At 52.1% G+C, this 14,212-nt stretch overlaps 1 long non-coding RNA gene across 1 annotated transcript; it reads left to right on the forward strand.

Moving 5' to 3' along the window:
- The first annotated feature begins 2,545 nt into the window (after positions 1–2,545).
- LOC123576189 lies at positions 2,546–13,757 on the forward strand. The gene is made up of 3 exons (XR_006701211.1): positions 2,546–2,662; positions 9,633–9,779; positions 13,397–13,757. It is a non-coding gene; the product is annotated as an uncharacterized LOC123576189 (long non-coding RNA).
- The last annotated feature ends 455 nt before the right edge of the window (positions 13,758–14,212 follow it).

Consider the following 14,212-nt stretch of genomic DNA (forward strand, 5'->3'; position numbering starts at 1 on the left):
TGAGCTCTGGGGGTGCTGAGACTTGTTCCAATGAATGGTATATGTAAAGGGTTCCTTCCTGCTGTGCCAGGGAGCTCCAGGTGGCTGAGCACTGCTTGTGCAGAGGTAGAGTGGGGCCTGAGCTGAGTCCTCGGCAACGTGGAGGACGTGAGTGGGCACTGGCATTCCAAGTGGAGAGGATCAGGGCAGAAGTCAGTGATTTGCAGAACCAGCACAGTGTGGTGGGTACAGGCCAGCCCCTGGAGCCAGGTTTGAATCTAGCTGCACATATTTGGGCAAGGCTCTTAGCCTCATTGTGCCTCACTATCCGCATCTGTGACATGGGAACTTTTCATGGAGTGGTGCCCACTCTATAGGGTTGTTGTGGGGTTTCAATGAGTCATATATGATGCGGTCTTAGAGCAGTACCTGGCACATGGTGGGCAGCCAGGGAGCATTAGCTGTTATGGTTCACCTTGTTCTTTCATCAAACTTGGTTAAGCTGCTGGTTTGTGCCCAGCACCATGCTAGGCACACAGCCTTGCCCTCCAGAAGCACGCGGTACACATAAATGTGAAAAACACTTGAACAACTGACAAACACTCTCTCAGAGATAAGCCCAACCATTTATGGAAACCAGGAAGAGCACGTGGCCTGGCCTGAGTGGAAGTGGAGAGAGGACAGACATGGGATGGTAAGTCCAGAAAAGCATCCCCAAGAAGGTATCACCTGGTCCAGTTTTGAGGAGTAGTAATACCTTCAGAGGGAGCTGAGGGAAGGAGGGCACCACGTGCAGAGAGATGTGGGGGCAGTGGGGTCCCCATGGCAACGAAACATCAGTTCCAGGTGGGGGAAGCCTAAGCCCAAGTAGAGACAACCAAGAATACATCTGAGAAGCAGGTGGAAGCCAGTGCCTGGTGGCTCAGGTACCCTGCCATGGGCTTGGACTTGACCCCATGTGAGTTTGAGCAGGGAGTAGCATATTTAGATTTGTGTTTTAAGCCTGAGCACATCAAGAGCTCAAGGAGGAGGGAAGAACAGTAGAGGGGAGAACACAAAGTGACCAGCGAGCAGGACAAGGGGCCACGGCGGTGGGGATGCAGAGAGAGCAAGGACACCAGGAATACTTAAAAAGGACATGGAATGATGTGACTGGGGGACTACATGAAGAGGAGGAAAGGGTGCTGGCCCATGATGGTGCCTCAGAAGGAGAAGGGGTTTGGAGGAGGACGAGTCTGACATGCAGTTATAAGTCCGTAACGTGTAGTTGTAAGTCCTGAGCATGGAGGCAGCAGCCCAGGGAGAGGGAGAAGATCAGGGCAGAGGCCCAGCCCAGAGTCAGGGAAGGCACAAGCATCCGGGGATGAGTAATCAATGAAGGGACCTCCAGGAAGCAGAGGAGCAGAGGTCAGAGCCCACCCTGGTGGAGGGAGGATGTGGTGAGGCTTGGCCACAGGAGGGCAGTAGAGTGCCCACAGAAGGCAGGCCAGAGAGGCAGAGGGTGAGGAGGGAAAAGGGACTGCCAGGAAGCAGAATAGCACATGTGGACCACCCTTTGGGAGGTGTGAGTGAAATGGGGAAGAGAAAAAGGTATAAAGTAGAATGAGGGGAGAACTGTTTTTTTAAACAGGAGAAGCCTGAATGAGGACCAGCAGGGGCAGAGGTGGGGGACGGGAGAAAAAAGTGCTGCCTGCTGGGCCCGGCCCCCAGGAGGGCAGAGGGCATGTGTGCCGGCCCGGGATCCTTTGGGGGTAAGTGACGGAAAACCTGATCTACCCTGACCTAAGAAACAGAGAATCTGTTGGCTCATGTAACTGAAACATTCCAAGGTAGTCTGACTTCTGGCACAACCGGATATCGGGGCTCAAGCGGGATCACAGGATCTGGCTCCTCTCCCTCTGTCTCCTGTCTCCGATTCCTCACTGGCGACCCCATTCTCAAACAGATGCACCTTTTTTAATTCTTCTTTTTAAAAACAGATATAACTTACTTCTAAAAGTCACCCTTTTAAAGTGTGCAGTGAAACTTTACAATTATTTTTAATATATTGACGATCACTGCTATCTGATTCCAGGATATTGCCATCACCCCCCCCCCACACACACACACACACACACCAAAACCCTGTACCCATTAGCACTCCCCATTTCCCCCTACTCCTGGCCCCTGGCGGAGAGGCTGTGTGCAGTTTGGGGAGGAGTGTGTTCACATTAGAGGCAAATGAGTTGCAAAACTTTTTGTGAAAATAGCACAGAGAGCCTGAAAAATCATACCTGATCTAGTCAGTAGTAGTTAAAAACCTCTTCTTGTGCTCAGAAATTATTTTCCAGTCCCCAAATTCCATCTTTTTAACATGCACTCGCTCTATTTTTACTTAAGATCTTTGACCCACTTACCCAGGCATTTCAGTCCTCCAGAAGCCATGGAATAGTGACTAAAGAGCTTTCCCACGACTGAAATCACCATCAGCCTCATCAATAGTAACAAGAACTGAGGCACGGTTAGCCTAGGGCAGCATTGGTGTTATGTAAAATACTTAATGATCCACACCGCACAGGAGCTGAGCAATCAGAACAGATAGCATCTGTCAACAGCCTGGTGGACCCATACCCTGCAAACCGGCCAGAGAGGGAGCTGGGCCCCAGAGTCTGAGAGCTACTGCACTGCCTGACACCTGAATTATGTGAGTGACAAAAGCATCAGGGCTGGAGGAGTGGGTAGAGGGAGAGGCCAGGATATCACCCCAGCGCAGTGTCTGACCAGAACCCCCAAGAAGCAGCACATGAAGAGGAGGAAAAGGGCTGTTGCTCTGAATCCATGGTCTGTGCTCCTCTGGCTACTATATAGCCCGTCTCTTTCATTACCTGCAACTTTGAAGATTGATGGTCTCTGAGACATAAGACAAATTCTTTTGGTGGTGAGGGTAAAAGTGAAGGTGGTGGAGGTGATGTTGGTGGTAGAAATGGAGGTGAGATGGTGATGGCGATGGAGGGGGTGATGGTGAGGTTGGTGTTGGTAGTACTGGTGATGGTGGTGGATGAGTGATGGGGACGGTGACGGGGATGGTGGTGGAGATGGTGATGGTATTGGAGGTGGAGGGGAAAATGGTGACAGTGGTGGAGGTGATGACCTCTTGATAGACATGTAGCAATAAGATGTGCTTTACTAAGAAGGAACAAGTCCAAGGGGAAAGTAGAGAGTGCACTCAGCTCTGTGGAAATCTATCAGATATGAATACTCGGCAGTCTACCTGAAGAGCAGTTGAGTTCAGTGAAGAAACAAATGATTTTATGATGGGAATTAACTGGATACCAGTCAGAGAGAAAGCCATTCAGAAGACGGGAAGGCCCGCTTTGCCAGAATGTGTTCTTGCCTTGTCTTGAAGGTCAAGACAATGCCACCTCCGCTTCTCCCTGCTCTGGGTGGACTCATCTCCCGGGAGCCAAGAGCCACCCGGCAGCTCCCCTCCTGGTTGGCTCACACCGGGACAGCCTTTCTCAGTCCTCAACTTCCTCCTCACACTGAGGTGGACAGCTGGGCCGACAGGGAGTCCCATGGTCATGGGCTTCACGGCTTCCTCCATCCATGACCCAGCCAGGTCATGTCAGAGCACCCCAACAGTTTGAAAGCGCAGCCACTTTTACAGGCCCCAAGGTCCTCCGTCTAGAGCAGCCCCACAGTGCAGCCCCAGAGCACACCGGAGCCCCATACTTCCAGGTCCTGCACTTCCATCAGGAGGGTCTGAGCAGAGTCCCGTGATCTGATGTATGACAGCTCCCTGCAAATCCTTCCTCAGTGGCTAGAGCACAAAGTCTGCCAGCTGCCACATTTGGAGCCAGAGAGTCAGTCCCCTTCCAGGATGTGTCACTAGTCAGATAGGTCTGTGAAGCAGACTCATGGGTGTCCCACTGGGTTTTTCATACTTCCAGGCTGTGAAATCCTGAAATACATATATTAGTTTCTGCCTCCAGTGTCTGCTCATATTTGGTCTTTGAGCCCAGTTCCCAACACAGAGCTCCTCAAAACCTTGTAATTTCCTGGGCGATAGGAGGCTAGGAGGAGGTGACACTTGGTGGGCTCCTGGGTGGGGGCTAGTCACCAGAAAATCCAAGCCATGATTAGAAGCTTAAGCCCCAGCCGCCATCCTCCAGAGAGGGGAATGGAGCAAGGAAACGGGTTAATAATCAATCATGACTATGTGATGAAGCCTCCATAAAAAGCCCAGAAGCATGGGGTTTGGAGAGTTTCCAGGTCAGTGAACACATCCATGTGCCAGGAGGATGGTGCACCCCAACTTCATAGAGACAGAAGCTCCTGCATTTGGGACCCTTCCAAGTCCTCACCCTATATACATTTTTAATCTTTTTTTTTTTTAAACATTTTTATCTCTTTTTGAGAGACAAAGAGAGACAGAGCACAAGCAGGGGAGGGGCAGAGAAAGGGACACACAAAATCCAAAGCAGACTCCGGGCTCTGAGCTGTCAGCACAGAGCTCAATGCAGGGCTTGAACCCACAAACCATGAGATCATGACCTGAGTCGAAGTCGGACGTTCAACCAACTGAGCCACCGAGGTGCCCCTAGTCCTCACCGTATGTCATCTCTTTACCCAGTTGTTCACTCCTATCCTTTAAAATATCCTTTGTAATAAATCAGCAATAGTAAGTAAACTGTGTCCTGGGTTCTATGAGCTTCTGAAATACACCATTTCAAGGGATGACATCCCACTAATTTTTTTCTGGACCCAACCCAGTGCCTGAACAAACCGGCTCTATTTCCTGAGACTGTGGCCAGCCGAGCAGCACCGCTTCCTGAATCGTCCTTCCCCTATCTCGCTCACTCTTGCTGCCTTGGAATTGCAGCCCAACCCCACTTCGCTCTCACAAAGTGTTAGCACGAGAGTCAGCCCCAGGCTCTGTTTCCTAGCCTGGAAAGACAGCTACCTGTCTGTCTTCCTCCTCACTTTCAGGGATATAGGTAACAAGTCTGGGGGAAAATTGAGTTGGAAGAGTACCGCCTGGGTCTGCGCTAAAGATACAAAGGCTGAACTGGGGACGAGATATTACAGTGGGAAACTGTAGTGACTGAAGATTGCCATGAGCTGGCCCAGGCAGGCCCGTGACAATGATTGGATGGGGTCAGGGGAGGAACCAAGATAGCTGTGTTTGGGATCTCAGCCTGAGAGGCAGTAGAGCCATTAATAGAAATAGGGAAGAAGCTGGGACTTGAGCATGGGTTTTCGGGTAAGACAGACGTGGAGTCTGGTCCAGGTTCTGCCATTTACTAGCTGTGTGCCCTTAGGAAGGTTACTTGTATCTCTGGGCTTCATTTCCTCACCTTTAAGGTGGAGACAGTGATGACCTTTCCCCTGTTTAAGCCATAAATTGAAAGAATATTCAGCACAGAGCCTGGGCCATAGCAGGAGTTTGAGAAATTAATGTGTCATGTCACCTTTATTGCCTTGGCCTAGCCGCTGAGTTTCCTCATCTGCACAGAGTGGCTGGAACTGAATCATGACCTCCAAGGTGCCTCTCTGCCTGACCATCCAGGGGGAAACAGAGGGCCCCAACCCTTCCTAGGATCACTGGCTGGTGAAACAAGGGATGTGGGAAGCCTCCAAGTCTGTGGAGGGAGTTCCCTCGGAGCCCTGGTCGCTGCCCATCCAGGGCCCACAGCGAGTGGGGGGACGCAGGGAGGGGACAAGGGGACCGACTTCTGACTCCTCCTGGTGCAGTGTCTCTGACTGTGATTAGTGTGACCCCACAATAGAATCTGATGGAAATGCAGATTTCTGGCCTCACTTTGACCAGAGAATCAGATTCTGGGGATGGGTCTGGCACCTGAACTTGAATGTGCCCCCAGTGATTCTGCTGCCTACTAACACCTGAGATCCACCGTCAGGACCCTGAAGCCAGGAGCCCAGGGTCAAGTGCAACTTCTTCCTCTCCATGTGCTGAGCTAAAACGACCTTGGTTTATGAGGGTTCTCCTTCCACCGGGAGCCTAATCAGAAGCCTTTGTCTCTCTCCCCTCTCCAACCCCAGCTACCCCAGCATGCACCCCCCTGTTTATGTCTCCAGAATTTCTTTGTCTCTCTCTGCCTCTCTCCCTGTGTCTCTCTCCATGTCCATCTTCCCGTGTCTCTCTACTTCTCCCTCTCCCCCATACCCCTCTCATTCCCCCCACCACCCCTCTCTCTCTCTCTCTTTGCTCCTCTGCTCCTATCGTTCTCCCCTTCTGTCTCTCTTTACCTGTCTCTGTCTCTCAGTCCCTCTATTTCTCTGTCTGCCTCTTTCTCCCTCTCTTGCTTTTATGGGTTTTTCCTCTTCTCTCTGTCCCTCTGTCTCTGTGTCTCCCTATTTGTCTCTCTCTGCCTCTGTGTCCCTATCTCTGCCTCTTTGTCCCTGTCTCTGTCTCTCTCTGTCCCCTGTTTCTCTTTCTATTTCTTTCCCTGTCTTCTCCCTCCCTGGAGGCCTCCCGGCTGGTGGCTGGAAACAGATGGCTGTCAGGCCTTGGCCAGAGGCACATGTCATCACAGGCTCCTCCCCCAGTGGCAGCTTTTCAGCCACCACCTGGGGAGTGCAAACTGTCCTGCCACCAACAGGTCCCTGTCATCACTGTGCTCCAGGGCCTGGCCCAGCCCCCAGCCCAGCCTGCCTCAGGTAACCCTGTGAGAGAAGGCAAGCTCCCTGCTCCCGCTTGCTCAATAGCCACTCCAGGGGCCAGAGGCCCCACCTCAAGGAAAGGGCAGGGGGAGGAGGAAAGCCTTGCACCAGTAGGCTTGTCCCAGTTGCAGCACTGGGAGCTAGGGGTCCTCTGTGGACACAGGCCAGCCCTGACCTCTCTCACTGAGAGGTATGGTTAAGGCCTCCACCCTGCTCTGCGTTTCCTACCAGGAGCTGGGGGAGAAGAACCTAGGCTGGTTGGAGTGCCCTAAAGCCCCCCACCTTATTTCTCCCAGACCAGCAGGGTGGGGCCGAAAGTGACCTTGTGCTGCCGACCTTAGGCCAGCCCTGCCCCACCTCAGTCTGCATCAGTGTCTCCTGAGAAGCCAGGGCTCCCCACGCCCCTGTTCTGGCCAAGAAGGGAGGGGTCCCTTCTTCCCTGGAGCAGATCCCAAGGCAACCTGGGGAAAACCTCAGCACCGGATAGGGAGAAAGGGAATGGATGTCACAGGATCCCTCGTTACCGCGTGTGCCATGCAGGAGGCCAGCTGCTGACCCCAGAACAGCTGTGTCAGGCAGTAATCAACACACCCATTGTCCCAGAGAAGGGACACGACTCTTCCAGGGCCCCACAGCATCTGCGGGGGACCCAAAGTGGCTTTGTTACACACATGCACGCACAACTGGAGTTGCTTTAAGGGCACACCTGCTGCAGGGCTCTAGGAGAACGCAGATTAATGGCATGGTCTTGACAGCAAGAGTCCCCGCGCACAAATACACGGTACGCACACCACCGCCTGATGTTCCTGAGATCCCACCAAGAGGTGCACGTACGGGGGCTGTTTCTGTTCTTGCTCCTCCCATCCAGAGTCCCAGAGGTGCCCTGATAATGAGGTGAGTGGTTGCCTATCTGAGGTTGCGTCCCAGGTTCGGGGACCAGACTGGCTCTGTTTATGGACCGTCACGGTCACATGCCGGCCACGTGCTGGGCCACACTCTGCACCACCTCGCTTTGTCTTCTGCCCTGGGCAGCGGGCATGATTGCTGCCAGGTTACAGACCAGGAGACTGAGGCTCTGACTTGCCTCACAATGCTGGGACTTGAACTCCCTCGTTCGTAGGTGACCTTTTTAGGAGGAAAGCAAAACAGCCAGCAGGGCCTCCCCACCTTAGACCCAGGGAGGTGAGGGGAAGGCAAAGCCCAGGGGAGGCAGGAGAGGCTCTGCTGGACTAAACTGGCCTCACAGGTGTCCAGATGCTAGCAGAGTCGAGGGCAGGCCCTGCACATGTGGGCTTAGGGGGAAGGCCTGAGTTTTGTAGTTTTCGTGCATCTAGGAGGCCACTGAGCCTGGGAGCCTTCCCCGGAGCCTGCCCTTCCCTGTCCCCAGCCCCCTCCCTTCATCCCTCCTGGCTGGATGGACAGGAAGGCAGGATGCAGTGGGAGAAGGCTGGCTCATGTTTCCCCCCTCTCTTCCTGGCAGGGATTACATGGTGAGGAGGGAGGACAGCTGAGCTGGCAGGGGGGTGGCCTGGTCATGCCGAGGGGGAAAGCTGGGGAAGAAGGACGGCTGAGGTAACCGGGGCCTGGAGAAGCCACTCTCCTCACACATCCCCCCTTTCCAGCCACTGTGGGGCCCCGGGGCCCAGCACCGATACCTGGGTGTCTCCATTCCCTTCCCCCAAACTCTGCTCTCTAGGGTAGGCAAGGGCAGACAGACAGCCTGACTTCAGAGAAAGGAAGACCCACAAGTCCGTAAGACACAGAGGGGCTCACATGAATGAGGCTCTGTAATTCTAGAATCTCTAATTTGCAGTGCCCCTCACCCAGCCCCCGACAACCCCCCCTCTCCACAAGCTCTGCAGGGGTTAGAGAGCCTCTGTCTGGTAAACTGCAGGGCCACTTCACCCCGCCCGAACCCCTCTCCCTGAGTTGTCGCTAGAGCCCGTGATTGCTTGGGCCACCTACCTAACCATCTGGAAATACTCCGGCCTTGGGACAGTGGTTGTCAACACTTACAGTTACTCATCAGGTGGTCAGGGAACAATTTGGTGGCATCAAACAACAAGAACTGGGTATGGATCCAGAAAGTGCCAGGAGCGATATGTCAGTGGGAAACCGTACATCCTGGGTGCCAGAGGGGCCTGGGGCTAGGGCTCACAGACTCCTGGCTGCAGCCCTAGCAGATAGGTGGTGAAGCTGAGCTCTCCTGCCTAGGGCTATGCTGAGTCTCCCCAGGAGGAGAGCTCCGACCGGAAAAGTAAAGCAAAGCTGGACACTAGACTGGTGTACAAATGTCTACAGCCCTGCCTAAGGTGCTTGGTGTGTCCTGACAGAAAGAATCCAGAGCCAGGAATCTTCCAGAAGGACCCTGGACCTGGCAGAACCACCAAGGCATGCTCCAGTTCCACGTCATACAGGTATAACCTGGCATCTAACTCCAACAACTGTGCGTGGCCCTGCACCTCCTTCCAACCGGTCACCATAGGAGTGGTTCCTACCCAAACACACTTTCAGGCAACAGTCCAGAAGTTAACTGTCAAATGGCATGCTTTTCAATTGTTCCGGACCTGTTTGCTTCAGGCTCCCATTCTGATGCTCAGTGTTAGCAAGCACTTTCAACCTAGCCCTGCCCTTCAGGTTTTATTCACGTGGAATAGGTGCACTGAGTCCTAGTTCCTCATCTCTAAAACGCAGGGAATCACCTCAAAAAGTTGCTGGGATAAGTAAGTAAGACTAGTGAAAACACCTAGCACAGGGTCCAGCACAGAGTAGGTGCCCAACACACATTTATCCTTCCTTCCTTCTTTCCTTCCTTCCTTCCCTCCATCCCACCCTTACTCCTTCTCTCCCTTCCTTCCTTTCTCCTTTCCTGTCTTCCTTGTCCTCCACCCAGTCTCTCTCTCTCTCTCTCTTTTCATTATTATCCTTCCAAAATGCAGAGTCTAAGTATCTCGGCTGATCCTCCTACAGCCCCTTCTCTTCTCTTTCAGCCTCTCAGGACTGTCTTGGTTCCACTTCTCCCTTCATAAGTGGATCCGTACACTGTTTCCCGGGTCAACTATGAGAGAGACTCATTCATCTCTGTGTCCCCACAACACCAGACACAAGGCCTGGAGCACAGTGTCTGGTTCCAGATGGTATGAAAAAATTGGTAATGGATGGAGTGGGGGCACAAATGGTGAACAGACGAATGAGTGGATGGGTGGAACAAGTTAGATGGAAGGGATAGAAGAATGGGGGTGGCGGAGAGACTGAGGGGTGATGTTCAGGTAGAGACGGAGGCATGGGTGAACAAATAGCTAAGTGAGATGGATGGAGGAGAGAGTGGCTGGATGGGTGGAGAGATGGAATGGATGGACAGATATGAAAGACCCTGTGAAAGCATGGATTTGGGGTGGATAAATGGATGGACAGAAGCACATGCCATGGCTGGCTCTAGACTGAGACAGAGAGGTACAAAGAACTCACTCTGATGCTTTTCATCCCAAATCAATGTTTTCACTGTCTCCTTCTGCTCTCGAACCCTAAAGATGTGGTAGGGAAGGAAAGGAGTGGCTGACAGCAGCAGGAGCCAGATACTATCTTCATGGCAGCTTTGCCAAGCACTCGCTCATTGAGTCCTGCCCCAGGCCACAGGCATCGTGGGGCTCAGAGCCACAGGACTGGAGAAAGGCTGAGGACACCCTTGCCCCTCCCTGGCCACTGCCACCAGTCTCACCCACCCCAGAAGATGCTGCACAGAAGGGGACTGACTGTGTGAGCAGAGCTTTGAGTGTCCTCATGCTCAATACCAAAGGCTGGAAACTTGCCAGTTTCACTTCCCAGTCTGCCTCTCCCCCAGCACAAACTTGCACACTGGCCCACGCTGAGGTTTGGCTGGAAGTGGCTTCTATGCTGCCCTCGCTAAGCCCAGAGATCTTGAGAGCAACTGTATCACCTTCACTGCCTCATCCCAGTGATAGAGCTCCTGACACAGAGTTGGCATAGAAAAAAATGTGGTTAAATAAGATGGATAATAAGTCTTAGACACGACTGACTATCATTTGGGAAAAGACCAATGTAATACAAAACAGTGGTAGACCTTGATCTAGGACACTGAGCTTGAAGCCCAGCTCCCCTACTTCCCATCCATGTGGCCTTGCACAAGTATCTGCACCTCTTTGAACCCGCATTTCCTCCTCTGTGAAATCGGGATAGTAGTTGACACCTGCTCAACTCTCTTCTGAGGTTGCAAGTTTTCCTTAGGGAATGGGCTTCTCATCTGGTCCTTCCAGGTAACCCCCACCGGGGAGGCTTGATAGCCAAGCCCCAAAGCTGAATCCCTCCTGCCCCACCTGGTCACCCAGAGGGCAGAGCAGGACGTTTTGGGAGGGGACGTGCAGGCTGCAGGAGGTAAGCATGTTCCACTTTCTGGCTTCTCTAACTGGGGCTATGCATAATCACCCTGACCTCAATCTTTCTTGGTGAATTATGGAAAAAGAGTTCTCAGAAAATGAGGCATGTGCAAAAGTTCCACTAGGCTCCCTGTCCTCCCCCTCATTTCACCCTTCCCAACTTAATAAAGACCATGGCTTATTAGCTGTTCCTATCCAGCTCTCCTTGTCCTGTGCCTGCACACGTGAGACTAAAAATACCCGTGGCTCCTATTAGAGGCTCTTCCCCAGGGACAGGCAAGGCTGGAGTCCGAACTGACACTAGAAACTCGTTCCCTTGTGCCCCCTGGGATCCAGGCCACGGCACCTGTCCCGTTTGAGGCAGATGGGCACCAACCTCATTCCGACAGTCCCCAGGGGTCTTCAGGGGTGATCAAAAGGCTGTTCTGACTTCATTTGCGTTTTTGTTCAGACACTCCAGAGCTGTCTCCTATGACCCTCCTCACCACCTCATTAGACAACCTCCCACCACCCAGGTGTGAGTGCTCTCTTCCAGGGGGCACATGTCACTCAGAGCACTGGCTGGGGCCCTGCAAAAGCGGCTGGCCCAAACCTCAGCCTGCCAGTAGGAACGACATCTGTGCCCCTTTTCACTAACACACGCAGAACGGCAAGCGTGTTAGGTTTGGCGTGAGCCCTGGGCCCACGTAGAAGCCATTGGTGGCTCACTGAGAAAACTGCACGAACTCACTTCTTGATCCTGTTTCAGCATCAATAAAATGGGTGTAAAGGCATCAGCCCAGCCCCACGGCACTGTGAGGGCTACATGAGTTCATGGAAGAAAAACGCAGACTTCTGTACAGAAGTAGCTGACTACCAAGGGACAAACTCTGAAGCGTCAAGTCCGCTTCAGAGGACCTTTCGTTTCCATCAGGGAGGCGGATCGAGGAATATGCGAGGGACATTTCAATAGCTCGGCAATAAACACTTGGGGAAGCTGAAGAGGTAATCTCTCCATGGGCTTTCATGTGCCACTGGATACCTCTGTTGGCATGGCCTGAGATATTTTGGAAGTGGTGATGAGAGACAAATTGATTTTCATCATCTCCATCCACAGGAAAAGGCCAAGAATGCCATAGTGTATAAAGACTCCAAAACTCAAATGACCTGGAATTTGGGAGGTAGTGCTCCCCATGTTTACACATCGTTATGTGCAAGAAGATGGGATTGTAATAAGCTACAGACAGAAAAATAGGGAAAATCAATGAAGGTGTCACGGATAGAAATACTGAAACAGGCTGACGGGCCGATCAGGGAGAGACATGCCAAAAAGGCTGAGAAAGGGAATTGTGTTTAACAGAAAAGTCACAGCTTATGGCTCCTGATTGGGGCGGGGTGGAGGCGGCTGCATGGGACTGAGCAGGGCTGTTAGAACCAAGCACTCCCCCAAATTCATGCTCCAGATGGCTCTGTCAGCAGTGGGAGAAGGTGCCTTTAGAGCTGCTTGTCCTCACTTAACCTCCTTCTCTTCCATCTCGTGATGGTCAGAGAAAAAGGCACAGCAGAGCAAACGCTACAAATCTACGGGAGGCTGGCGCACCTCTGGGCTAAAGGGAGAAATCTTAGCTGACTGGGAGGGTTCGTTCTGTCTGATTTGATTCAAACATTTATTGAGCACCTCCTGTGTGCAATACACACAGGAGGCTCAAGTCTGATAGAGGGACACGGGAGGGGACTCAAGAATGAGGAAGACCGTGACCTGGCCCTCGAAGAGCTTAACATGGTCTAAGGCCAGGCCATGACTTCATCATACACTTTGCTATGAAACGGGAAAGACCTGCCGTAGTTTGGGAGAGTATTTTTTTTTCAAACCTTTAAATGTCTGTGCCATTCCAGTAGGAAAAAGAAAATGAGGATGGTTAAAAAGCACCACAGAGAGCTGGCATTCTCTAGGATCTCCAAGAACTGGGGTAATCAGGCAGGCTTCAGGGTGGAGGTGAGGGCTGGTGTCAGACTTCAAAGGATGACTACACTGTACTTGCCAGGAATGTCCAAACAGGTATTTCAGGAAGAAGTGACAACAGTAACAAACTCAGAAGTGGGAGTGAGCCAAGTCAGGCTGGTCAAGACACCACAGAAAGCCTATACCAGCTTTCAAAAAGGTTTGCGGGAAAGGCGTCTGGTCCCCCATGTAACAGTTTGCCCATATCAGCAGAAGCCAGGGTGTGAAGAGGCTGGGATGTGGTCTGTGCTCTTTACCAATGTGCCCCACTCTCTTTGTGCCCCTTCCCCACTGCACCAATGGAGAAAAGCATGTCATGTCTACAAACTGCCTGCTAAAAGCCTTTCATGTACTGGTTTTGTCTATTACGTCTCTATAGAGAAGACAAAAACTTACCTCCCGGGATTTCTAGAGGGGTGAAAAGTTATGACTGGTGATCCCCCGAAGAACCACTAAGCCTTTGGAAAAATGAAAATGTGAGTCAGAACATACCCTTTCTGGTGAAAGCCTCATCTGCCAGAAGCAAGCCTCTCCCTGTCAGCCACTCACCATCTCCAAGACAGCTCAGGGCTCAGAACCATCCGGACAACTGATGAATCCCATCTTCAAGCAAAGGTGTGGAAGCAGTGTGGATAATGGAGGATAACGGCAAAAATACAACCATTTTGACTGCTCTTTGTCTTTTGGTCTCCTGAAGTTTCCAAGTCATTGTGATGAAAATTATTAAAGGTCTGCCCAAGCACGGAGACATCCCCTGATTTGTCAGATCCTAAGACAAGGATGCAGATGACTTCATTAGGTCAGAATGTGGAAGTCCCTGAATTCCATGTTATTCAAGACGGTGGCAGGATGGAGAGGCCAGCATGTTAAGGAAAGCCTAGAAGCAGAAAGGTCAGATAGATGTGTTTGGGAAGTAGTGGGCATGGCTATGGCTACAGCATGTGTGGGTTGGCAGGGAAAGTAGAAGAGGTGAGTCTATAGAAGGAGGCTGGACCCAGGGTGTAAATCACAGGCTGAGGGTCTGTTCTCTGTCCCATCAGTTGAGGGGGGGTTTGAGCAGAAGACACAGACCCTCTGAGTAATACCTCATAGCCTCCTTCTCTCCTGCTTCCCCTCCGCTTTCCAGATACATCCAAATGCCTTCCTGTGGCATCCTCCTCTCAGCCAAAACAAGTAGTGTAGATGAGAGGATGGG

This window comes from Leopardus geoffroyi, chromosome C2 (assembly GCF_018350155.1).
Source record: "Leopardus geoffroyi isolate Oge1 chromosome C2, O.geoffroyi_Oge1_pat1.0, whole genome shotgun sequence".
Classification (NCBI taxonomy): domain Eukaryota; kingdom Metazoa; phylum Chordata; class Mammalia; order Carnivora; family Felidae; genus Leopardus; species Leopardus geoffroyi.